The 27,962-nt window shown below is 36.4% G+C and overlaps 1 protein-coding gene and 1 non-coding gene across 3 annotated transcripts in view; one reads left to right on the top strand and one right to left on the bottom strand.

The window, feature by feature from the left end:
- The window catches only part of MED13L (mediator complex subunit 13 like), a 277,887-nt gene that overhangs the window by 172,383 nt on the left and 77,542 nt on the right, over nucleotides 1–27,962 (top strand). The window lies entirely within an intron of this gene.
- TRNAV-UAC lies at nucleotides 9,077–9,148 on the bottom strand. Its single transcript has one exon. It is a non-coding gene; the product is annotated as a tRNA-Val (tRNA).

Below are 27,962 nucleotides of genomic sequence, written 5' to 3'. Positions count from 1 at the left end.
ATTATTTTTATTATAGGGAAGTTAATTTGCACTCTGTCTTTTGTTTAGGTCCTGCTGTTATTTCACTGTTTGATGGACACACTTAATGGCTAAATGAGAGAAAAGTAACCTAAGACCAGTTAATATAAAATTGAGTCCAGTGGGATAGTAACACACTGAGCAGTCTCATTCTTGTTTTCATAAGAAAGCTATAATGTTGTACCTCAAATGTATTTCCCAAGCTCACAGAGCCAGACAGAGGCAGACTAGTCACCTTTTCTCCCCGTCCGTAGTCCCTTGTGCTTTCTGCTGTGTTACATAGCCTGCGATGATTTACGTGCTCCTGAGTTTTTTAAAAATTGGAGGTTCAAAAAAATTATAAAAGTAATAAATGCTCTAGGAAAAATTAGGTAGTTTAGAAGGCAACAAAAACCTCCCTCTTCAGCTGTTTTGCTCCCAGACTCATAAGAGGTAGTCCCTGTGAATGGTCTCTTAGGTATTCTTTCAGAATTTTATTCAGAGGACTCTAATATTGTATCTCTGTATTAGTAATTTTTATTTAATTTACCATAAAATTAAGAAAAGTTAAAACACTTTACATTTTAATCCAGTTTCCTAGCTTCCAAGTGTGGACTTTCAAACTACTTAATGCTACTTTTTAATAAAAGAATCTGGTTTGTTATGTGACTGGAGTTGGAAGAACCTGTGAGGTAAGAAAGTCTCCTTAGCTTTTTAAATAAGAGGTTAAGTGATTTGCACAGAGGTCCATAGTGTTTAATTCCAGTAAGTGGTTCCAACCTTTAGATTTCTGTTCTTCCCACTGCCTCTCAATTCATTTTATAGGCTTAAAAGTGAACTGTGTATCATAGCAGGTGTGTTTCATATGTGTTCTAAAGGAGTTGCTTTAAAAAATCCAATCCATCAACCACCTGGCACGCAACAGATACTTGAATATTTGGGTTTAAATAAAGTAATTTTTCATTACAGTTCATTAAAAAAGTGAGGGGGTTGTTATTTTTAAGAACTTTTCCATAGTAAATGCGTATGATTTTAATTTTAGTTTCATTCTGCTCTCAGAGAATCAAGTTGTTTTTCTTCGTACTCAAAAGCTATTGTGTTGGTCCTGACCACCTTTCCCAGCAGACAAGAATCTACTTGGGCCTCCTGCAATGTTTGGTCCACTCAAGTGCCAAATTTCCTATTAATCCGTTTCCTCCAGTTAAAGGGAAATTTTAAAATTATGTTATGTTGCAAGATGGAACCAGGTTCCCACACATTTCAGATCAGATTACAGCTCTGTTCTGCATACTTGAGTGAGCTAATTTTATGAGCCAATAGTCCCCCTCATACCCGGGGCAGGGGGAGGGGTATGGCTGGAAATTGGAGTATGAAGTTTGAGGCAGGAAACTGATTGGAATTTAAGTGGTGGTGCTGCTGGTGGTGTAGTGTCAGGGGACAGAGCATGGCCCGTGTGAAATAGTGCTTACTGGGCAAGATTTGGCAGGAATCATATCTGCCAGTTACCTTGACATAGTATAATATGAGATAGTGTGCAATCAGCCATGGGTATGTAAACACATGTGAAGTTTGAGGGAACTCTACAGTTTTATAAAATTCATTTATATGAAGAATCCTTGCCTTGTTTTGTCACTGTATATGAAATATAACGAAAATATTCCTTGTGTTTAAACAAGTACAGTTAAAAACAGGGCATTAAGGCTTGTTAACAAAAGTATCTTGATCTTCCTGGTGGCTCAGACGGTAAAGTGTCTGCCTGCAGTGTGGGAGACCCAGGTTCGATTCCTTGGTTGGAAAGATCCCCTGGAGAAGGAAATGGCAATCCACTCCAGCACTCTTGCCTGGAAAATCCCATGGACGGAGGAGCCTGATTGGCTGCAGTCCATGGGGTCGCAAAGAGTTGGACACGACTGCAGGATGTATCAAAAGTATCTCAGTCAACAAAAGTATCTGCAGGATGGCAAGCCTGCTTATTCTTCAAATAGCAGATCAATAGCTTGCTGAGAAACCTATTTGAACATATAATAAAAACCAGCGCTAGCTTAATGTTAAATCAAATGAGATATAAAAGCTGAAAACCTAAAAGTTTTAAGTTTCCTGAAATAAAAGGAATTGCTTCCCAAAACTGATGTGAATGCTGATTTACCACAGTTGGAGTGCCTTTAACTAATTGGATTTATTTGAGCTCACTGATTTGGTATACAGATTTAAAATGGCAAAAAAAGATACTTAAAAAGATTATTTTAAATATTAAAACTTAATTATTACTAGTTTGGAGAATTGAAAGATACGTTAAGAGTCTTACTTGTCCTGTAAATTAGAGTAAGAAAAAAATCATATCACATTAAGCCGTTATTATGGTAGAAAACCCAGAAAGATTGTGTAAGAGTTTTGTTTGATTTGTATAAAAGTATTGTTCTGAGTATGGCAGGGAAAGGGCAGTTTACTTGAATATTTTTCAACACTACTTTTCTTGCCCTTTGCTAGCTAGTACAGGGCTTGGAATTTGAAGGCTCGCTTATGAGGACTGTTGATGTTAATATACTGAAAGTGTAAATAAATGCCTTTTGAATAGGTATCCATCTGAATAGTATTGGCTCTGCCTGAAAGTTGTTTTTCACAGGGTACCCAATTTAGAAGAACAGAAGTTCCTTTTTTCTTCTAATTCGTTAGCATATATGGAACCAAGCTGAAACATACTACGCTAGAGCAACGCCAAGTGAGTGATTTGGTGTCATCTATACAATGAAAGAGGATGAGTTTTATTTCCAATGTTTGTCATTAATTAGTAATCACTTTCTCAACATGTGACTCAGATTTTATAGAAACTTATTTAAATGGTTTTAGAAACCATTTTAGTTAGTTGGATTCAGTCAATCATGTCTGTTGACTGAACTTAATTTACGTTAAGCATAAAGAGTGGAGAAAGCATTCTTTATATAAAACAATTGTAAGTGGAGTTAATGCTTCTTTCTCAATTGAAGAACATTTCTGTCTTGAAGCATCTTGACATTAGTTGAGTTCATGAAATTTCATCTGTTTTCAGAATTGAAAGAAAGTGTTATAGCTGTCATCATCGGAAAATTAAATATTTATCTCAAACTGTATATGATGATATTGAAGTACTAGTGATTGTTGTTTTCTTCTTCCTACCCTTGTATTTCTTGGGGGTTCCCCAGTGGCTCAGCAGGTGAAGAATCTGCCTGCAGTGCAAGAGACACAGGTTCTATCCCTGGATTGGGAAGATACCCTGGAGAAAGAAATGGCTACTCATTATATAACCCGCTATATATATATATATATACACACACACACATACCAAGTTTCACATACCAAGTTTCAACTGCTAGTTATTTGTAAGATTCATTTAACAATGTTAAGAGAAAAAACTAGGCTCTCAGTGGCGGAGAGTGATTTCTAATACAGTTCACTACTTTTTACGTTCTTAGAGCAGTGTTACTAATTTGTATTTTTAGAGATTTCTGTACTGGGTATAAGTTTAATCTTGGAGTACTTGTGTATTTTATATGTCGTCTTAACACTGTGGCCCTCAGCCATCTTTGGGCCTCTGGGGGACTGTGCGCTCTGTGCCCAGCCTTGCACTGTGTGCTTTATCATCGTTCTGACCATTATGCTGGGTGCCGGGCAAGTGCTTTCAGTGTTTTGAGGGGCACTTTAGTGCGGTACTTGAGTGTCGACTTTGAGGTCAGACTGCCTGGATTCAAACCCTAGGTTTCCTGCTCACCAGTGGTGTGACCTTAGGTAAGTAAAGTTACTTAATGTCTCTTTTTCCAGTTTATCTATAAAAGAAAGGTAATTGTTGTTCCTACACCACAGGATTGTTACGAAAATTAAATGAGTTAATACTTACAAAGTGCTTAGAAGTGTGCCTAACATTTATTTACTAGTCAAATGAACCTTCATTTAATCCTCATAATAACCTTTACAGAGAGATGATTATCTTGCAGATGTGAAGAGTAAAGCTCAGAGAGATTATGTGCTTTGCCTAAGGTCACACAACTAGTGATTGTGGCTCTGAGATTTAAATTCTGGGCTGTCCAAAAATGTGCGTTGGAATTATAAGTACCTGTTTTATAATAGCCCTTGCATTTGGACACGTCCCCTGGCAGTGATTTTATCTAGTTTAGCCTTTAATGCATCCTATCAAAAGTGACTGATGCTTATGCTATGTAAAACTTGACGTAATTATAGTCAAGTATGCGTGAAAAAATAATCAGGCCTGATTCTAATGGGTAAAAAGGGCATATGGGGGATTGTATTACCTGTTTCTAAGTCATGAAAAAAGTAACAGTTGTTTAAATTTTATGATACTTAGTACCCATCAACTACTCTCCTACCCACCCACCCTCCCTAAAAAACGTAAGATACATAGTTTAGAATAGAGTGGGCTGTATATGAATTTAACAAGTACTTGTTTGAGTGAAATAAAATTATTGAGAAGATAAACATAATAAACTGAGAAAGGTGTGTATGTTAATATGGAAAAAACCTGAAACTGCTAATCAAAATATAGGCACTGAAGTCAAATGTGAAATGAAACATGCTCATTAAGCATAAATACACCAAAAAAACTTATTTATCTTGGCTGTACTTTAAAATGAAGCTTAAAAGAAATCCTGTTGAACCAATAATAATTTATCTGTATTTTGGTAGTTACATTAAAAATTTTTCAAAAAGTACTTGAAAACCAGCATTACTAATAAAAATAATAGCAACAGTCTGATCATGATAAATATATCAAGTATAATATCTAGGAAATACTGAAAATGAACACATTAATTAGACCCTTCTCTTTGCAAATGGTTAATAGATTAAAAAAACAGCCATTTTTTATGAAACAAAGACTCAGTTTCAGTCAGTCTTTACAATAATCTTGAAGGCAAAGTTTGCAAGAGAAGTGTTTTGTTCACCCATCCTATTAAAACACTCTTGCAACCCCATGGACTGCATGCAGCCTGCCAGGGATCTCTCTGACCCAGGAATGGAACCTGCATCTCTTGCATTGCAAGCAGATCTTTACTGCTGAGCCACCAGGGAAGCCCCCAAATAAATGCAGATGGAAATAAATGGGAAGTATACATTCATATATATTAATGAAGCAAAAATAAAATGGACAAAACCAAGGCTGGTGACACTTAAGGGTTGCCTCCACACTTATTTACTGCAACGCTTTAAAAAAAATGTTAATGAATCCAGTCTTTCTAGATAGTGATATTGTACTGCAAAACAAGAACTGTAAAATTCATGTTACCTTTCACCTAGTAATACCATTTCTGGCAAATGGTGTTACGGGAAAATTTTTTTTCCATTGTTGTTTCTAGTTGTATTATTTATGTTTGACCAATAAGTGGGACCTCCCCTAATTTTCAATAACTCAGCAAAAATATTTGTTTGAATATGGATTTATATTTTCACTCACATTGAGATTTCTTATAGTATTTAACATGTGCTTCTAAGTAATCAAGAATACCAAATGTGTATGATGCTTGCATTCATATAAAATAACTTATTAATAATGATAAAAGTCCTATACAAATCTTGGTGGGTACCAATTTCTTTATCTGTAAATGAAGGTGTGAGACAAAATGATACCTGGCACAGATTCTGTGAAGCCTGTGAACCAAAGATAGCAAGAGGCGATGGATTCTTAAAGTTATTTTTTGTGGCCAGGAAGTCCCCCTCGCCCCTTCCATCCCTGTTTGATGGTATTTGACTTATACTTGGCTGACTGATGACTAGTGAGTTAAGCACAGGGTCCAGTCTTTTGTTCAGGATTTCTATAAGTCAGTGGATGATAGGTGGATAGAAAAATCAATGAATGATCCTGTTATAGTTTTTATTTCTTTAAATTTTCTCCCAGTTTTATTGAGATACAATTGATATTAACTAGTTTTTATTTTTTGTAAAGCTGGCTGAATAAGAAACACATGCTATTCTTGCAGTAGTTTTTACCCCCAGTGAACCTCTTGTTATGTAAAATATATAAATGGAAATAATATCTTAGCACTTACTGGTTAAAGTAGTACTGTATACTGCTTTTATAAGCATTTTTTCAAAGATTACTTAATTCTGATAATAATCCTATTAGGTAATAATTACCCTTGGTTTATGGATGTAAAAACCTAAGGTGCAGTAAGGTTAAGTAACCTACTCAAAGTTGGACAGCCAGCAAGTTAAAGGGGCTGGGCTTTCAGCCTGCCTTCATACTTCCTGCTCTCCCATATCTCTGCTCTTACCTCAGTGCCTTTGACTTTGGTGGATTCTGTGTTAAGACTGGGTAGCCAGAGCAAGAATTTGGGACAGGCAGGGTTTTACCATTGGACTAGGCAGTTCACCTGCAGGTTGGAAATGAGGAGCCCAGGCCAAAAGAAGGAAAAACTTGTCAGGACTTGAGTGAAGGAAGCCAGGGTGGATATCATCTTTCAGGAAAAAAGACAAAGGTTAGGCTTGTTTTAAATGAGGGATGTGTTTGGCCAACAAGTCTTGGTTCCAAGTATCAGCTTTAATAGAGCTGTTCTGGATTCCTTTGGTGTTATTCATTTCTGCCACTAAGTTTCTGACTGTTAAGAGGTGTCCACTTGATGAACTGTTGCAATGGGAAGATGTCAGATCTTCAAATAAAGTAGACCCTCCATATCCCTTGGACCTTGAGTTTTTCTCAGTCACTTTTGGAAGCAGCATCTTTGTCATTCGCATGGACCAGGTCATGAGTGCTGCATTCTCTTGAGTACCTTGGCTCTTGTGCCCAGGTTCCCTTGTTACACCCAGAGCTCTTTGGTTGTGAACTTCAAATTGAGGGCCTGTCTTTTTCCTCCCTATTAGATTTTTATATCTTGGAAACGTATGCTTTTTTTTTTTTAATGTGGGCTACCATGAGTACATTAAAGGTGATGCCCGTGCTAGCATATATATGGTTGTGCGTAGCAGTGATAGGTATTATTTCAGGTTAGAATCCTCACAGTCCTAGCGAGGGCACAGACTGAGTGTCCTTAAAATGTAACGTTTCAGAGTTTGAATCCAAAGCACTGACATTCTGAAAAGCATATGTGGAAAGTCAATTCAAGTTTGTACGTAGAACTCGGATTTCTTACTCTGAGAAAAGCTATTGCCAGTCCTAAGGTAATAAACAGAGGCAGTGGGAGTCAGGAAGCAAATTTATAGGCCAGTGATTCCTGCTTACCACAAACAGTGTCAGTATTTTGCCATCCACCTTTGGGTTTATGCCAAGGTGGAACTCTTTAGTTGACCATTTCGGAAATTCTAAACCATGTGTCAGGAGTGTTTACATTTGACAATGTTAATGTTTGAAAATTGGTCATCAGTAGAATATATTCTTATAGGGCAGGTTATCAATACATTCTTACTTAAACTAGTATTTGTGTCAAAGGCACTTGTTAAGAAAACCAGATCTTGTTAAAATGAGCCTTGACGTTTTGGGGAGATTCTTCTGGCTTTGTGTTGTTGAGAGAGTTCTTTGCTGTTCCCATTACTGTTGTCAGTTGTCAGACACATCTGAGGCCCAGAGCACTCCTCAGTGCTGTCCTGGTGTTAAATAAGAAGGCAGTATGTGATTTTTGGTGCCATTCCCTAATTTGATTTTCCCTCAGATTTATAGGTAAAAATGGATTTTGATTTCAGGATTCATCCCGTGAATATTTGTGTTAGAGGGACATCTAAACATGGTCTTGGTGAATAAGACTGATGTTTAAGTCAAATACTTTCAGATACCATCTTTGCATCTCTCACCTCAGATAATCTAAAGTAATTTAAAAGATGAAATTAATTTGAATAAATGATCCCTATGTTGCCATACATTGAGTCTTGCTGAGTTCTGAGAATTTGCTAAAAGCTTTGTGTGCATTTTCTCATTTAATCCCCCATTTTAATCCTGTGATATAAGAACTGTTATCTTCATTTTATAGGTGAGATCACTGAAGTGTCTGTAGTGATTTTCATAATGAGTGGCACAGATAGTCATGCTGCAAAACCAGAGTTGTTCGGCTCTGAAGTCTGTGCTCTTTACCCCTACAGTTATATTACTCTAATGAAGAGATTGGACACCACTGAGCAACTGAACTGAATGAAGAAGTTAAGAGGGGTGGTAATTCACGAGAAATATTTGTGGTCTGCTTTTTCTCCTTTCTTCTTGTTGAGTTCATCACAGATCGTGTTCATGTGATGTGTAATAAACCCAGTAGAGGAGATAAAACATTTGCTTCTTCATTCAGTAACCATTTGTTGAGATCTCACCTCATCTTCTGCCAGTGTCCTTTCATCCTGTATTCTGATAAGGATCTCCAAACAGAAGACAAATCTGTTAAAGTGCATGGATAAAAATGTTACTTCGTGTCTTTTCTCCCTTTCTATTAAAAATTCCACCTTAGTGGATATTTTGTTGTTGTTCAGTCATGTCTGACTCTTTGTGACCCCATGGACTGCAATATGCCAGTCTTAACTTTGCTTCAGTATTTCCTGGAGTTTTTAGATCTTACACAACACATCAAGTGCTAGTCACTCCCTACACTTCTTTGGCTCTAAAATGCATCTCCTCCCCCTCACCACCATCTTAACATCTCAAATTGTGGTATTTCTTACTTAATAATTGTAATTAGTGCTTTTTATTCCTTAGCGTTAGTAAGATAACAGTATCTACAATTTATCATATCTTACATTCAATGAAATACAGTTAAGTGTGGAAAATTAGAAAGTAAATGAATAGCTCCATATTGGTGATGTCTGCTCATTTATTTATTTATTTAGCTGATAGGAGTATGTAGTCAAAATGGTTTATTCGAATTTTCCCTCTCCTGCAATTTCCTGCCAGTGTTACCAGGTGCCTGTTGGCAGTATTAGTGCTATCCAAGAGTCTTTTCCCAAAGTGCACTAATATGGACCGTTGTAGAATTGTTGAAGCAGGTAAACTGTGATTGGATGATCAAAATAGGTATCATAGAGAACTATGTTGTTGTAGCACACATTTCAGTATTGTGTGGATTTGTTTTCTAGCACACATTTCAGTGTTGTGTTGGCCACATGACACAGCCTTGCAGAATCTTAGTTCCCTGACTAGGGATCAAACCCAGGCCCCCAGCAGTGTAAGTGCTGAGTCCTACCACTGGACCACCAGGGAAGTCCTGACCTTATCATTTCCTCATTGCCTTTAGATTTAGAAATGATCTTGGGTTTCATTTCTGTTGACCACGCATTTTTTCTTTGTGCTGCTCTTTTGCTTATTAAACATGATAGGGTTAGTCATCTTATCAAAACTTCGTGACACTGAGCATGAACCTGCTCAGTTGAAAGAGCAGATACTAAAGTGGCTGCTTGTGACCACCTGTGCCATCTGTTGGTCACTGGTATAGTTGATTCCTTTGCACTAGAGATTTTTCTTCTTTTCAGTGAAAATTTGAAAATTGAAAATTCATAAATAAGGGTTTTCTCTATTTTGTTACAGATAAAATTCTTTCATGATTTTGTAATGAGATTCTATAATTAAAAGCAAAGCTCTTGCATTTTTATTACTGTAATACTGAAGAGTTCTTGTAATTTTTTCTAAAAGTTTGATAGTATAGTAGTGTGTAAAATAAAGGTCTCACACAGTACTTAAAAATAGCACAATAAAGAGGTTAAAGTAAAGCAGTGGTTTTTAGAAATAAATCTGATATTTTATAACATCTTTTAAGCAAGGTTGAAGATACGAGTCCAGTTTTAGTCTCTGAACCCCATGAAAATAAATCACTCATTCTTGCTATTTCCCCATACGAGATCTGACACAAATTGGTTTTCTTTGCCTGGAAATTATTTCCTTAGATCATAGACCATGTTGAAGAAATATCCTTCTTTATTTTTATGTCTTAGTATTTCCATGGGAAAATATTAATGTTCCCCTCAATAAAAAGTATTGACCTTTTTACTTATGTGTTTCCCAGGGGCATGTGCTTTTTTTTCATGGTGGCTGCCCACGGTCGTCTTACTGAGAAGAGAATTAAAATGTATGTGTGTGACTGACTCTGACTTGTGGTTGCTTTTACAAACTACATCTGCCTCTTCCCACCCTTCTCTTCCCTGTGCTGTGCACCCGGCTCCTGCAGAATCAGGTGCTCATGTAGCCCCTTCTTGCACATGGCCGCGCGCTCCACTTGAGCAGAAAGACTGCAGCCGATGCCCTGTTTTCTTTACTGCAGTCGTCCAGTGCTGCGGGGAGCAGCTGTCATTGTTTTGCACAGTTCTGTTTTTCCTCCAAAACTGCCTGTGGCAATTTGTACTCATTCTTTATTACCCAGGGGTTTTGCAAGCAATAAAATAATGTATCTGACTACTTAATGGCCTAATGTGATTCCCTTTTCAGAGAAGCAGCAAAGTAGAAGACTCCTTTCACTTTTCCTCTTCGCTGACCATGCAGCATTAGGCCTGTTGGGACAGGTTTTTGATGTGCTGCCAGAATGCAGAAGATTCTACTGTATTGCAATCATGTTTTCTTCAGACTCTTAAAAACTGTTTATAAGTAAAGCTTAGACCTGGTCAGAAATAATATTAAATATTCTACATGTCATCCTGCCTTGCAGGAAATTTATTAATGTGATATCTTACATATAACATAATTTTAAAACTCCATCTTCAGGTCATATTGTTAAAAAAAAATCAGTATGATGTGATGGTGAGCATGAAAGCGCTTTTCTTTATTCTTGCCATCCATTTATTATACTCAGCATATATGTGTACATATACATAGATTCCCATCCCAAACCCCCCTTTTTAAAGAGCCTGCTATATGCCACACATTATGATGGATGCGAGGGCTTTTAACAATGTGGGCAACTGATGTGGCCCCTGTCCTCACGCTGTTTATAATTGAACAGCGCTGTGTAAAGCAGAGCTTGACCGTGCACTGGTGTGGTGAGTCTCAGTGCTGAAGCAGTGTCAGATGGAGGAGCTGTGAGGAGAGGAATCTGCTGTCTTGGCACCTTAGTGCTGTGGAAGGCTCAGTTGCTTTGTTGTGTGTTTAAGCAGTCTTCCTTGTCTGCCTTCGCCGAAGCAGCCCTCTGTTAGACAAGCTGAGTACTAGAGAGACCCTGGGAACGCCCTTCTCAGTCTAAGACGTAACTAAGCTGTCGATCCTCTTTCTCAGTCACGCTCTCTTCCCCAGGCACTCATGCTCCAGACATCCGGGGCACCAAATTCCAAAGATTTTAAGAGCAGAGAAGTTTAATCAAATTAACCTCTCTCCATAAGAAGTAAATACTGCTATTTGTATGTTTGTGTTAATAACATAGCAGTACCACAGTTAACAGCACTAAGTGTGTGTATGTGTGTAGTACAGTTTTAAATGGGTATATTCCAGTCAGTTTTTTTTAATGGTAGCAGTTAAAAAAGGCTTTTGCCTGATTAATCTTGGGCTCTACTGATGTTAATTTATCTAAGTCAGAGTCTGTAGCTTAAATAATCCCAAACATTGCATAATTGAAATGACTCTTCCCACCCCGCCATTTCTCAGAGCACACTCTGCCTTTTAGTAATACAAAAAAGTGATCTGCAGGGCTCTCTTCAGGACTGTCAGGGGCTCACACATACCTTGTGAGTGCGACTAGGTCTGCAGAGAAGACAGGTGCCCCAAGTTAAGTAATACCAAACAAAGTGCTGCTCCGAGATGAGTGGACCCTCATCTAGAAGAATGGACAGGAAGAATAGTTCATGTTCAGAGAGAGGGTTTTGTTCTGGACTGTCTTATAGAGCCTGTGGAACAATCTTGAGCTTATTTTGAGGAATAAAGTAGATAATAAAGTGGAGGAGCCAGTATTTTGCAAGAAGGCAGGAAAGGCACAAAGTGTGTCTGCTTTCTATATATGGGACATCATGTACACAGGCTTGACTGCCATAGAGGGAGCAGTTCTCTGGTAGAGAGTCTGAAGAGCTCTGGGACTTTGTGTGGTATGCAGGACTGTGAGGCCATCTGAGTGAAAATAGCCTTCAGTGCAGCCTAGGCCACTCTGGTCTTTGCTTTTTGAAGTAGATCAGAATGCGCTGTAACATTTGGTATGAAAGGAAGGCAGTATTGCTCAGAAAGTGAAAATGAAAGTGAAGTCGCTCAGTCGTGTCCAACTCTTTGGGACCCCGTGGACTGTAGCCCACCAGGCTCCTCCATCCATGGGATTCTCTAGGCAAGAATACCGGAGTGGGTTGCCGTTTCCTTCTCCAGGGGATCTTCCCGACCCAGGGATCGAACCCTGGTCTCCCGCATTGCAGGCAGATGCTTTAACCTCTCAGCCACCAGGGAAGCCCCAGTATTGCTCAGAAGAGTTTAAAAAACCAGTGGCACAGAATTGATTTAAGGTATCAGTGTTTGGATGTGGCTTGTGTAATACCTTGTTATTTGGATTCTGGAGTGGATTTTCCTTTCTAGTCAATAACTATTATATCCAGAGTGTGATCACATCTTGTTTAATGTTTGTATCTCTGTGAGCTGTGCTTTATCATCTCTATTTTAGAACATTGAAAACTGAAATAGAGAGGTTAATTAACTTGAGACAGTTAATAATGGATCACATTTGAACCCGGTCCTGCCCAATTGTGAGACACTCTGACATTGCCTTTCTTAGTGCTGAACAATTGAGAATTGATTGTATATAGCCTTGCATTTAAATAGACATGTTATGTTTAACTACAGGGTATGTTAAAATAAAAAAAAATGCATCTGGGCCAAAAATATTGATGTGGACAACTTTAGAAGGTGGAATTTTAATTTAGAACAAAAATGAAAGTTTTAGAAATAGGTGTCTCATGACTTAAAATGGAAAGAAAGAAACCTTTCCCCCAAATTTCTTTAAAATTATAATTTTTTAAATTGAAGATGAAAAAAGTTACTTATATTCTTTTTGTGACAAAAAGGCTTTGAGTTAGTGGCTAGCATGCTTGTGAATGTTAGCTGAGCCTCAGAGATGGAACAGGAAGGAAAGCGCACAGTGGAGAACAACAGGAGACACAGATGCTCTTACGCCCTGTCCTCAGCTTCCACTTCCTCATCCTAAAGACGACACTTTAACTTTCTTCTCGTCTCTGTGCTTTCCCTGCTGTTTATCTTCAGTGAATTAATAATTCTGCAAAAGTCAAAGCTCCATAAAACCAGTGTCATTTGTGTTGATGTGTGTATACTTAAGATATGGTTTAATCTAGAATCTTTTCCCCCAGTGCAATCTAATAAATGTATTTTGTAGTTAAATTATCAAAATATTGGTGTATATATGGTTGCTTTTTAATATCTCAGACCTTAAAATATTTCTCAGATTTTTAAATACTAAGTATATTTAATACAAAGTGACACTTCTTGGCCACTTAATCCGATCTGAAAAAAAATGTACTTGATTGCTATCCTTCTACCTGTTTTCTTTTAAATTTTTCAAAATAAAACAATTTTTTAAAATTTGAGGCTTATTAGAAATTTGCCTATTTGGCACAATTCCAGATACCGTTAATGATACACAGATAGATACGTGCTCCAAGTTGAAAGAGGGTGATCCTGGACTGTTTCCTGGGGAATCTATAGGAAATATCTTGAACTTACTTTACTTTTCTCTCAAAATATATGAATTTCATATGAGGAATTATATAGTATTTGCAGGGGTTATTTTGCCTCACAGTTGAGAAAAGACAAAGACTTTTCAGATATTTTGTTTAAGGTGATAATTATGACATTGATGACTTCTATAACAACTTTTTTATGGTAAAAATAATAGCACATTTCTATTTAACATAAACTTGTAAGTGAAAATGATTATTTCACATGTCTTTATAAGCATAACAGCTTCTTGTTAGAAACAACTGTATATACTTTTACCATATTAAGATCTTTAATTAATGTATTTGTATTTTACATTTGTGGCTGTAAGTCATTCTACTAAAAGGGATGAAAAACTACTGATGTTTTAGAATGTTACTGAGGGGGAATGGAGGAATATAATAATATTTGAGAATACATCAATGTTAAATTTGGAAGTCCATAAACCACTATGTACTTTACTGTGCTGTCGTCTTATAGTAGGCTACATTGTTTTTAATTCAGCTTTCCCTATAGGATGGTATTCTTTTTCTAGCAACACTGATTAAAAACAGTTATTAGCAACTTCTGAAAGAAAGATTTCTATTTCTTTTGATGACCTTAAAAATATTGGGGGAGTTAAAAATAGCTATATAGATGGCCAACAAGATACCACCTTAACCTGTGGTCTGTTTCTTTTCCATTGTAGACATGAAAAAGTGAAAGGTCTTATTGCCAATTCACGCTATTGTATAAACTTCTTTTGTACTTTCAATAATCTCAACGTTTGTTTTAATTTTGCTACTTATGCAGACATGTGAGCACAATAATTATATAGACCTATCTCCAGGATATATATGAGGGAAATAGTATTTTTGAATTTTAGAAGTTTAACATTGCTTAGGTTGAAAGTAAACAAATGAAGGTATATTTTCTTTATGTCCTTGTTCACTTCTTAAAATGAGAAATCAGATCAGCTGAGAAGAATGTGGGCCTCAAATCAGAAGCTGATGCCTTTTCTTTAGAACTTGTCCAGTAGGAAATAATTGCCACTTTTCAGGGTAAGGGTGCTAGCTGAATTCTTAGTCGGGAGGAAATATAATGTATGTCTTTTGAGTGGCTATAATTGACTTATTTTAGTAATTTAAAAGGCTTAAAAACTTTTCTGTTATGTATCTTGCCAGAGATAAGAAAAATTAGTGAAGTTCTAGATGAGTCCTTGACTAAATGATAGTTATTTCAGTATGCGTTAAGACATTGGATCAAGAAACATATGCAATAATACATTAAAAAAAATACATTTTAATGAACTGAATCCTATTTATAAATGTGCTAGATATAGATAGCTGAGTGATTTAAAATACGCCTGTAAAGTTTCCTTTTGTAACCATCAGAGCTTTTTAAAAACAAAACCGAAGTCTCCTTCCTAAATTTAGATACTTTGAATATCAAATTTTTGAAAAGCAGGGCATATTTTGAACTCAGAGTTATCTTTAATAGTTGACGAAAGTGATCATATTTTGCCAGGTGAATGTAAAAGTATTGAAATTTACTTTTGGACTATCTCCATGTGTAAACTGTTTCAGAGATTGTAATAAGGGCCATTAGTCTGAGTGTAGGATACACTAAGCTTATCCAGTGGCAGAAGAGAAGTCACCAATATCTCATAAATAGAATGCTACATCTTCTTTTATTAGGTCACTACCTAGAATTTAAGTGCTGATGACAAGGCTGATGGCAGAGATGGTGTGCAACTCTGGATAGCATGTGAATACTGAATACTCATTTAAGGCAGCTAATTAGCTCTGCTGCACAAAATAAAGGCAGAGAGAACTTTGGAGTTTGGGTGCTGGAGATTTGGCTTCTCGGGTTTACTGCTACTGTCTTTGTCATCCTTGACATCACAGACACCACACTTTTGTGTAGAATGTTCCTCTGCCATTTCAGGAGGATTATTAAATGTAATCTCTTTGGGACTCTTGACTGCCTCGTAGGGCTTTATTTTATACGCTGTGTGTCTGAGCAACTTGGAATAATCTACTGCCATTAATCCTTCAGGTGTTAGCCAGCTTCATTTTCTGTTAAATCACTCATTACTTTTCTCCAGAGATTCTCCTGATGGTCACTTCTGCTTCTAGGTTAACTTTGTTTTACAGTTATATATTTAATTGTCGGAAACAGTAAAAAAAAAAAAGACTATTTTTATTGCTTTACCAGAACTGTTTGCTCTTTTACTATTTGTGTTAGTTGTGGAGGAAATACAGTAACCAAATACATGTAAGTAACTGCAGCATACTCCTGATTTTAGTAAATCTGCCAAGTTAGAAAGACAAATTAAAGAGGTCTGTTAATTTTTAAGGATAGAAATAAAGATCAGAAACCCAAGCAAGATTTATCTTTTATCTCTAGTAATTCATTTCTCTAGGATCATTAGGTGCAATTTGAATTAGTACCCAAGATATTAAGTTTATCTTTTAATTATGCAATCATTTATGATGAGATAGAATGTAATTTCTTAAAGAATCTTAGAGAATCTCATAATGATTCTCTTCTTTATGTCATTGCTATGTGGGGAATTCATAGAAAACAAATGTAGTTATTAGACTTTGAGTTTATCATCACCAGCAGTAGGTGGAACTGATCCTTACACTTAACGGTGTGTTAACTGAGGACCTACAGATGTTTACCTTTAATATTAATAGATACTGTCGAGTAGTTTCCCAAAAGTGACTTCGGCAATATAGAGTCCCATCTGTAGGGTATGAAATTTTCTGTTTCTCTGCATCTGTCAGCACTTGGAATTGTCTCTTTTAACCATTTTGGTGTCTGTGAACTTTTTACTGATAGTTGTGTTATTTTAAAAGAATTTCAACTTGACAGAATATATATTGACATGTCTAGCTATTAAGATATGTATGAAAGCTACTTTTTGTCATGCCATTTCAGTTAAGGTTGTAAAGTTCAATGCTTTTGAGAGTACAGTGCTTTGGTGAAGTCAGATTTGAATTTGAAAGATGGCCCTACTCTTGACAAATGATGTGACCATGGGCAAGTTACCCTAACTCTATATCTCTGTTTTCTTATCACTTCAAAATAGGGATAATAACATAATGCCTGTCTCAGAATTAACTGTGAGATTTTAAGGAGATAATAAAGCCCTTAGAATAGTGCTTGCCAAAGTGAGCACTCAGTAAACATTAGCTATTTATTAGTATTTCCTTTCCTGCAGTGACTTCCTTCCTAAGCTTTCAGTCTCACATTATCTCACTGAAAATTCTTTGGGCTCAGCCTTAGTCCTAAGTCCTCTACATCACCTCTGGATTCCCACAGGTAGAAGAATTGTTTTTGGTGCTTTAGAGAAACCTATACTTGTCCTCTGGTATTTATCTGTACCATCTATTATACTTAAATTTCTCCTAGAGTATAATTTGCTTAAGGATAGAGATTGTTTTACTCATATTTTTAACTCCCTAGTTGTGTTCCTTTCTAAGAATTTACAAGTCACCCAATAAAAAATGATTTTTACTCTTTAAGAAACTCTAGTACTGTAGTTTTGTTTTACATACTGCATGACACATGGAGAACTTTTCTGTAAACCTTTCTTGAAGATAGGTATTTGCCTAATAAGTGGAATAATGGATTGTAGAAAATTCCTTAGGTTTTTCTGTTGCTTTGGTAAGATACTAAAGATGAGGTTTTACCTAACATTATTCATTACATTGCCCATTGCTTTGTTGAAATATGTTTGAGTTCCTCATTTAATTAAAAGACATTAAGCTCTCAATTATTCATATATCAATTATTCTTGAAAATTCTTTCTTGTTAATTTTTCCTACTTGTTTTGCTTCTCCTCTGCACTCCAAACCATTTCCCTCTGCTCTCTCTTCCCAGTCTCTAAATATGTCTTAGAGATGGAACGTATAGCCAGGTTTTAATATTAGATAAAGCAAAATAAGATTGGAGTAATTTGTCAAAATCATATAATGCAAACCAGAGTCCAGCACACGACTAGTAATTTTTGTTATTAACTGGGTAGCTTTAAGAGTGAATGATGCTTTCCAGCTTTTTTCCCTACAAAGATCACAATTGATTTAATACTATTTTAGAATGACACCAAAGCATTTTTCTCAATGGATAATGAAGAATTAATTTTTTCATCAAAACTCAGTAAAATCTTGGAGTAGTTTTCCCATTTATTAAATACTTGAAGGCTCTGTCTCTTGCAGAACCAAGCAGATGGCTTTACGCATCCAAAATCGAGGTTTTGTCCTAGTAAGACCCAGTACCTGCAATATTGGACCTAACAACACTCCTCACTCTCAACCTTTGTATTTCTAAACTCTTTCATCATCCTTTCAGCCTGACCTTTTTGTTTCTCTCTCCTGTGTATCAGGTCTTCTCTTTGAGCTCACAAAAGACAAGTCACTCAAGGCTTTGAATTCTAATCCTTGCCCCCTAATGACTCCTTCACACTATGAAAGACATTTACCCCAAGAAACAGTCAGTCTGCTTCTCAGCCATATGAAGTGTGCTTTTGAAAGTTAGTTGAGCACATAATATACTTTTAGACTTCAATAACAGAAAACCAGTTGACTGCTGCTGTTAAATTGAGCGGCAGGCTGTCATTTGATTCTGGTTTTTTGGCAAGTGATTTCTCAGCATATACCTCTTTAGATGCTACAAGTATGGCTGTGGTTCACCTTGTTTCTTGCCTTCATGTCAATTATCATGGCTCCTTAGGGATTATCTCTTGATAAAATGTGTTGCCATTTGTCATTACTCTTTGCATGTGACCGTATAGCCAGCTTTTACTCCTTAATGACAGAGTTAATATCTAGATTAATTAGAATTAATTTTTCAATTATGATTTTAGAATCATAGAGATCATACAGATGATTTATTCCCCTTACTGGGAGAGTAAAACTGTATTTCTGGATTTAAAAAATTATTTAAATGCAATACTAATTGGATTCTACTATTTTATCTTAGCAAAATATGTGTTCTGTTTCCTGGTATTATATAATATTTTTTCATAATTTTTATTCTGTGGGAATTGCTTATGATGTTGAAGAATCACAAATAACCTATCTTTTGGGATTAGACTTTAAAACATTGGTTTCCTGATTTAGGTACTTTTATGTGTGTTTTTCATGCAAACAGTTTTGTGCAGAATTTTTAAACTATACTGTTAAGTATTTTAAAAGTTAGTATTTTATTAAGTTTTAAGAATGAATATTTCTTGAACTATGAGTTTAGAACAAGTGAATTTGGATATATATAAATGGAGCTTGCATAACTATTTAATGGGAAAAAAAAGAATTGCCATCTTCTAACTACGATGTGCTTTTAATTCAGAGAGAGAAGTCTTTAAATTTACTGCTTTTGTATTAACCAGGCTTGGCTTCTTGCCACCGATGTATTAGAATGTCTCAGTGATGTTGGTTCTTGATTTCCCATCAGTAGATACATTTAGTTTATAGAGAGTTTTTGTCTTGATGTGCCTATTCTGTGTTTACACAGAGAAGTTTTATAGCATGTGCAGACTTGTCTGATAAATTTTTAATGAAATTGTTATACTATTTTCAGATTTTGTGCATCTTCACAGTTATTTTCTAAGTGCATATATTGTCCTGGCATGCTGGGATACCAGCATTAGGAAAGCAGTGCTGTCTCTTGTATCATAAAGGAGTTATTGAACTCCCAGAGTCAAAATTTTAACTTTCAAGGATAATTAGACCTAGAAGAATCTAGTTGTGAATTATCCTTTGGGGCTTTAACAGCATTCTCTTTCAAAGGCCAATATAATGAAAAATCTTCATGTTATTTGGATGTTCTGTTGAGGTTTACCATAATATTTGATCTTTCAGGAAACTTTTTAATTATTCTTAACTACGTTCAGAGAAATGAATCTTATATTGCAGTCAGCATGTATGTGTTTGTGTCTCTCCCTTTCTTAAAACAAGTCTGAAATTCTATTACACTTTCTATTCTGTTATATTTAGTTAAAAAGATTTTGATTGAAATCCACTAAATTGGTTTCAATTTAGACAAGAGGATGAGATGGTTGGATGGTATCACTTGACTCAATGGACATGAGTTTGAGCAAACTCAGGGAGATAGTGAAGGACAGGGAAGCCTGGCATGCTGCAGTTGATGGGATCACAAAGAGTCGGATATGACTTAGCCATTGAACAACATGAAGAAATTGGTTTCATGACCCTTACTGTTTGAAAAATCCTGTGCTAGAATTTTATTCTCCAGGGATTTCCTTTTTTATTTCTTTTTTCTGCTCTCCCCTTTTTTCTTTCACTTTCCCTTTCTTTCTCTCTTGAAATTCCTTGTTCATTTTCTTCTTTGAAGAAATCTCAAATATGTTCCCTAATTCTCTTTGTAATCAGAATATCCAGAATATATTTAATAGTTCCCGGAGGATGTGGGGCCATCGTCATGAATCTCAGTTGTCACATCTGAAATGCTGTCATCAGTCCTTTCATTGTTCTCTCAGAACCATTTCTCCCCATATGGAAGGGCCCTGGATGCATGCACTTTCAGTAAGGTTCTGTCTCCCAGGTCTTTTCTTAATGTGTATTTTAGTTTGTTCCATATAGTGGTAAATGAGGCTGAGTTTTTAATTAACCAGCTTTCCTTTACTATTTGCATATTTTGGGCAAAATGTCCATGCATGTTATATTTTTAGATTCAACGACTGAAGTGACTTAGTAGACCTGCCTAGTTTAAATATTTCTAAATCTTTAACCAAAAAAAGCCCCACATAAATCTGCAAATGATTCATGTATCTCTCTTTCTTTGGATACATCAACATTTTAAATGCTTTCTCTAGAAAAGGGCTAGTTATAAAAGGTAGGAGATTCGCAGTTATATTATTAGAAATTATGTAGTCTATTCAAGAAGATTTATGCTTTGTTGATGTTAGGTTCTTTTACTAATTTAAATTGTATAAACTTTTTAAAATTCAAGTCATTTTAATTTTGAGCTTTTGGTCATGGGAAATATGTTCATCTGTGATGGTTTATGAGCAGTTATCTCTACTTACACTTTAATAGAATGACTTCAAAGCTGAGTTTCTTCCAAAAGAGTCAGTCGCTAGTATCTAAAAATAAAAGTGGTTTCAGTTACATCTTTGTTTTAATCTAGAATAGAATGCCACTGAAAATAGTAGCATTCCACACTTGAGAACATGTTAAGTAATGTAACCTGGTCCTGTTAGCATATGCCTGGTAGAAAGTTTTGCTCTCTGTATGAAAATCAGAGACTTGTTTGATATGAAGGCAAAACCAAGCTGGTCATTTTTATTCTGCCAAAGTGCAGTGTCTCATTGTAACATACTTTCTTTGTAGTCAGTAATTATGCAGGGTCTGATTTTGAGAGTTAGCTGTTTCCTTGGGAACAAGGTTAAGTAGAGATGATGTAAGTATCATTGTCTTTAAAAAAAAAAGTTATTAGAAAACAGCAATTTTAAAAATAGAAATCTCTAATAGTAATGGCTGTCTGTAACTTGATGCCCTGTCCCACCTCCCAGTTAGAAGGCGTAAGAAAAGACTGCAAGTAAGATGTGGATAACTCAGCTCATTTTTCTGCAGAAAACTAATTTTCCTGGATATTTAAAAAGACGAAGATTCTTTCTGATTTATAAATTGGTTTATGTCTTAAACATTACCAATAGAAGAATGTGACCATTATGGTCTCACAGACTTCTTGGTTTGTCTCCCTATAAAATCTATTTCCTTTTGATTTTCACTGTCATATTCTGATCTTAAGTTTTCATCACTTCACTCTGAGATCCTGCATTAACCTTTTGATACTTTGATTTCCTATCCTTTTCCTGTACCTTACTCACACCCCTACCCTGAAATGCTCACATACAAATCCCGGCGCTACCAGTTCTAATAGGTGCGATCCAATGGAGAGATGAGAACTCGCTCTATCGCAGTTTCAGGTGTTAGGAAGGAAACTGGATTGGCAAGGCTGAGCTGGGTACCCAGCCCACACTCAGCCCAGGATGATGTACAGTGGTTTCTGGAGAGCTGCCCTCATGACTGTTTCTACCCTTGATTCCCTGTCCACCGTTATAACTAGTGCTAGTCAGGGATTTTTTTATTCTCTGCCAAGTTTCTGTCCCCAGATTTTTTAGATGGTAGTAAATGAGGTTTTAAGTGGAACAAGTAGAAGTAACGCATCTTTGCAAATACAGGTGTTCTGCAGGTTTCTCATAAAACCAAGTAAAAACTAACCTGAATAAAAACACATTCCATAAATGTTAGAGTTAAGCTTCCCTTTTCCTTAATACCGTGTAGCCTTTCTATACTGTTGAAAGAGAAAGCAAGAAGGGAGAACAGAACCCTGCTTCTAACCGTCGAGTCTCTCAGATAAAATGTGAAGGTTATTCAGATAGAAGGACAGGGTAAGAGTTCTAGTATTGAGCCCTGGGGTTTGATCAGGAAGACTTTGCTAGAGGAAAAAGTGGGACAGGAGCTACTAGTGAGATCTCTAGAACTGGCTCAGAGACCCTGGAGAGAACATCCTTGAGCTGTCTCTGCATGGTGTTACTGCTGTCAGCGTCTCGCTCCCCATTATCTTAATCTAGTTCCTTTAATTTTGTGTTTTTAATCACTGACATTATTTTAACTTAATTTATATTGATTATCAAGAACATATCACTTGTTCCATGTAGCTAAGCTAGGCAGATATGTTGACTAAAGGAAATCCACTTACTGAATAAAATGAAAGCAGCAGATTTCCGCCCCCCCTTCAATATTTTTCTATAAATTTGTAAAGCAGCTAGCTCAATAATTTTATCTTTAATTTTTTTATGTCCTTGTCAGTAGGGTGCTTGTCCTCCTTGTGTCTGAGGAAAGTAATGCATTTTCAGTTTTCTTTTTAAAAAGAAAATTTAATTCACTGTACACAGATGGAAACAGAAGAGAAATATTATACTGATTTTCTCTGCTATTAAAAATTTCCTTATGAAAGAGAAAGACACCATATGATATCACTTATACGTGGAGTCTAAAATACAGCACAAATGAACATACCTATGAAACAGAAACAGGCTCACAGATGTAGAGAACGGACATGTGATTGCCAAAGAGGATTGGGGGTTGGGAGGAAAGGGTTGGGAATTTGAGATTAGCAGATGCAAACTAGTGTATATAGGATGGATGAATAACGAGGTCCTACTGTATAGCATAGGGATCTATATTCAATATCTATGATAAACCATAATAGAAAAGAATATGAGAGTGTATATATCAAAAGAATATGAGAGTGTGTATACACACACACATACATATATATATGTATGTATAACTGAGTCACCTTGTTGTAACACAGCATTGTAAGCCACACATGGAAGTATACTTCAATAAACCTTTAAAAATAAAAAATAAATAAATAGTACAGATTCCTAAAAAACTAAAAATTTCCTTATGAACAGGTATATTTCATTACATTTTCATGTGTTATTCCATACATACTGTTAAAATAGTCATATATGAAGTACTATTGGAGTTGTATTTGTTGAATTATTCAGATTCATTTATCAGAGAAGATAATGGAATATAAGATAAATGCATTACAGATATTAAGTGTCTTTTAAATGGCCATTCCAGCTGTTACTTTGGGAGGTAGAATTATTTGCCGTTGGCTTGGATTTTGCATCACAGTGTTAACAATTTCTTGTGTGTGTGTGTGTGTTTTTTTTTTTTTTTTAATGAGTCAGTGGAGGAGAATTCAAGGCCTTTCATATAGATACTCAATGTGTGTGTGTGTGTGTGTGGTGTGTGTGTGTATTTAACAATGACTATTTAAAATTAACTGATTCAACTTCTGAAAATAAGAGAAGAATCAGGAATTCTTTTCCTTGTGTGAGAACTATAAACCAGCCTATCATATTTGATTTAGACATGGTATGTTAGAGAATAAACAGAGTAAAATGGTTGAATTTTAATATTAGTTTTACAACTAAGATGTTTTATAAACCTGCGAAAGTCTCTTCCAGAGTAGATTTTATAGTATATTGACTTAGAAATATCACCATTCAGTCACCTAATTTTTATTGATTACCTATTACGTCTTGTTATTGGTGATTTTGAAAGACTGGTTAAAAGCTTGTTTCTGCATTAATAGTTTTGTTGCATTAATATGCTGCTTTTCCATTTTTACTGGTAACTTGCCTAAAGATGACTGCTGGTATAATAGTAACTTTCAACTTGAATCCTCTTTGGTAGTCATAATACTTTCTGGGTTATTTATTTGACATTCTGGTATCTTGATTTTAATCAAATGATGTTCAGTATAAGATTTATAGAAGAACACCAAATATGCAGTGCCTCATTCTTTGTGTCACACTGTAGATTTCAATAATGACTGTCCATAGTCCTAAGTCTGCACAGCCTGGTAAAGGGAGAGAAGCTTTCATACCTGGGGCTCTTAAGAAGTACCTGTGATCCCCATGTAGGAGCTGTGCAACCTCTGCTGCCAGGATGATGGGAGGGAATTGTCCAGAGCAGCTCGGATGGGGCCTGACCTGACAAAGGAGCCCTCTGGGGATGTGGTAAGGTTTTCACTTGCTGTCTCAGCCAGAGGGTATCAGTGCTATTTAGGCCCAGAATTAGGACAGCTAGATTAAAAATAGAGAAGAGAAAAGAAAGGTACATCAGTGTTCAAAAAGACTGTCTAGCATTTTATGATCTTCTTTCGAACAGTCTCCTGAACTGAATCCAGAAAGCATGTAGCATTTTACCTGTTGAGATTCACCATCTGAGAGTCACTGAAATAGAACAAGAGTGCATTTTGCCGAAACACATACAGAAGGTTTTTCTCCCTTGAATTTAACTGCTGGGATTTCCTTTTTTAAGTAATCTGGAGGGTCTCTTATAACCTCTCTGTCTGTGGCACAAGAGAGAGGAATTCAATTCTTGCTTAGCAAGAGGAAACTAGACAGAGAGGACTGTGAGTGAATCCCAGCCACCATGAACTCAAACTAAGACAGACACGTCCTGCTGATGGTAGCTTGTTGGCTGGTGTGACTTCATATTCTAGGGCCAAGATGATGGTTTTTGATGATGAGCTTTGGTTCACTTGTTTAATCTTGATTAGTAGTGCTCTGTTCCATTCCTAGATGAAAAACAGACAAAGGACTTGTGTTCTTTCTATTAATAAATGTTTCTTTGATGTGACTATTCTAGGGATTAGAGAGTAATGACAATCATTCTTTTTCCACCTGATGATTATTTGTAGGTCATAGTTGTCAAACAAAGTCTCAGAGGTTGTCACGGTTCACATAGCCAGCGAAGTAAGTCTTCAATGTGACAGTTAATGTAGCCAGGCTTTTGAATTTCTTTCTGTAGATGGTGTGTGCTCTTCAAGTTCAGATTACCACGTATATCATGGCCCCTTTTAAAATTATTCCTCCTACTAGTATTATAGACCTGACCTTAAACTTTTACCATTTGATTTCTCTGTGCTGGTGTGAAGTGAACACAGAGCTAACACTGACTGTGTGCTTTCCTCTCTTGGGAGCTGTTTGAACTGGCAGAGCTCCTGAGTCAGCACTGCGTTTAGATTATGCCAAGATACAGACTCCACTGGTTTTCACTTCTGGATCTATATCCAAAGTTAATCGGTTAAATTTTTTTGAAAATACTCACTTATGGACCCTTTGAAAAGTACTTATGTTTGCTTTGGAACTTCTGAAACTAAACCCTGCATTTGCTTGCAATGCATGGTGTGGCCACTAGAATACAAAATTATTCTTGTGGCAAGGAAGATCCAGGAAAGAAAAGGCGCACTTCCTTCTCTTGCTGTTGGTCAAAGTAAGTAGAATTCTAAGTCACATGAACTCTTAATGCTTTCTTGACGCATTTATTTAGAGAAAATATTCTTAAATATGGACAGCTTCTTTACATACAGTGGTAAGGAATTTAGGCAACACATGACTATGGCATTGGATTAACCCTGTTAATTAGGCTTCAGAGTTACTCAAGGAAGAAAACAGAGCTTTGTGGCATGGTGCCAAACACAGACCAGTTTGAATAAGGTACATGCTTTTCTTTTACTTCTCCCCTTTCCCACTGTTTGAGCATCATCAGGTCATTCTGATTTTGGTTGGAAGGGAAGAGAGCAGTCTGATAGCAGTTGGGGGAGGGGCTGTATAGAGTGGTTTTGTGTCTGGATATAGATTTTATACATAATCAAAATAAACAGATACATGCATTACACATACCTTGAAAAGGCAGCTGAAGGGTGCATTCTTGGCTCCAGGTTTAACTTGCCTGCTTTAATTAAGAAAATGATGACACTTACACTGATTATGCTAACATGTTTTAGAGCATGTTCTACTTTCCGTAAGAGATTTCTCTGGTAATGCATTTCTCTTTCTATTACCAAACATGATTAATGTGCCACATAGTGTTAACTGTGCTCTTTCCCCAAAGACATCAAATGGGAGGCAGCATGTAGAAGCTAAATTATTCGGAGAGGAGTCAGTGATTGATTTAAATATAAAAGGATTAATTGGTCCCTGAACCAGACTATTAAACTGTACTGTGATCTTGACTGAAAGTGGGAGAATTACAAGTGCATTGCATAGAATAAATTAATACATTTTTCATGGCTTTAATCCTTTTTTCTGTATTGCTTATTGTGGTTTTATGTACTGTACTCTATTGTGTGCTTAATTGATGCATAGGGGATTCAGCGTATAATGATTAAAAGGGTAGAGGGATGGAACCATCCATTGAGTTTTAAGGTGGTAATTCTTCCAGGGTCACTGAAAGTATCTCCAGGGAAAGACTATTTCTAAGAACTCTTACCAGTGATAACCCCAGGCATAGGAGTTGTTACTGAATAAGAAATTTAAAAGTTTACTTTCTGTGAGTACATTGTTCAAGATGGACTTTGGCTAACAGGGTAAATGAGCTTCCCTGGTAGCTCAGATGGTAAAGAATCTGTCTGCAATTTAGGAGACCAGGGTTTGATCCCTGGGTTGAAAAGATCCCCTGGAGAAGGAAATGGCAGCCCACTCCAGTGTTCTTGCCTAGAGAATTCCGTGGACAGAGGAGCCTGGCGAGCTACAGTCTATGGGGTCACAGAGTTGGACATGACCGAGCGACTAACACACCTGCAACAGGGTAAATACAACCCTTTATCCTTGGGGAGAATTGAACTGAGATGTCAGCTTTTGAGGGTAAGCAGTGTAATGGCACTATCGCCAGTGAAAGTTTTCCTTATTTTGTATAACTTTCTATTCAACTGATATTGATTTTTCTCATTCTGACTCACAAGCTGATACTTCAGTCTGACAGGATGCTGTTCTTGAAGGTTATCGCATCAGCCTCATGTCTCCTTTCCAGGGAGAATAAATCTGTGTTTATTCACCTCTGTTATAATGCTTCTTTAATAAATAGGTATTCATGTAAGCTCTGCTTTCAAAAAGTAATCCTGGTAACAAAAGGAGAGCAGAACAGTTTGGTTTGGCTGACTGGATTGAGAATTCATAGGGGTTTGGCGTTAACATGTACATACCACTATATATAAAATACATAAACAACAAGGGCCTACTGTCTAGCACAGGGAACTGTACTGTATTCAGGATCTTGTAATAGCCTATAATGGAAAAGAATTTGAAAAAGAAACATATGTAGCTGGACCACTTTGCTGTATACCTAAAACTAACACAACATTGTAAATCAACTATACTTGAGTTAAAAATTTTTTCTTTAAAGTTTGTATTTATGACTTCACTAGCAGTATACATTTCAAGCTTCAGGAATGGTGTCTTCGAGATACTTCTCTTTACCCTGTCTCAATACATGTTTCTCTTATAATTTGATGTACTTTGCCTTTCGGTATTCTGCTTCTGAGTAATCATCCCATATGGGATATTTTAAAATAGGCACAACTTACCTGAGAATCAAATTGTAGAATTATCAGAATCTGAGGATTGAAGGCACCATTGAAGATCATCCTTTCCCTTTTCAATATGCTTGAATTTCCTCCACCACACCCTTAGGTATAGCAGACATAATGGTGAAAGTCGCTCAGTTGTGTCCGACTCTTTGCAACCCTATAGAATAGTCCGTGGAATTTTCCAGGCCAGAATACTGGAGTGGGTACCCTTTCCCTTCTCCAGGGGATCTTCCCAACCCAGGGATCGAACCCAGGTCTCCTGCATTGAAGGCAGATTCTTCACCATCTGAGCCACCAGGGAAGCAAACATATTACCCTTCTTGTAAGCCATTTTTTATTTAAAAAACCCAGTTAGAAAGTCTTCATATTGAATTGAAATCTATTTTTCTGTAGTCTTTATCAATGGTGCTTGACCACTGTACCTGAGTTCTCTGGTATACCATGAAATTTTGACCAGTGTGTGAAATTGATATTTGCCACAATT

The sequence above is a fragment of the Bos indicus x Bos taurus genome, chromosome 17 (genome assembly GCF_003369695.1).
Source record: "Bos indicus x Bos taurus breed Angus x Brahman F1 hybrid chromosome 17, Bos_hybrid_MaternalHap_v2.0, whole genome shotgun sequence".
Classification (NCBI taxonomy): domain Eukaryota; kingdom Metazoa; phylum Chordata; class Mammalia; order Artiodactyla; family Bovidae; genus Bos; species Bos indicus x Bos taurus.
Note: the sequence above shows the minus strand (reverse complement) of the source record. Positions and strands in the feature narration are given on the sequence as shown.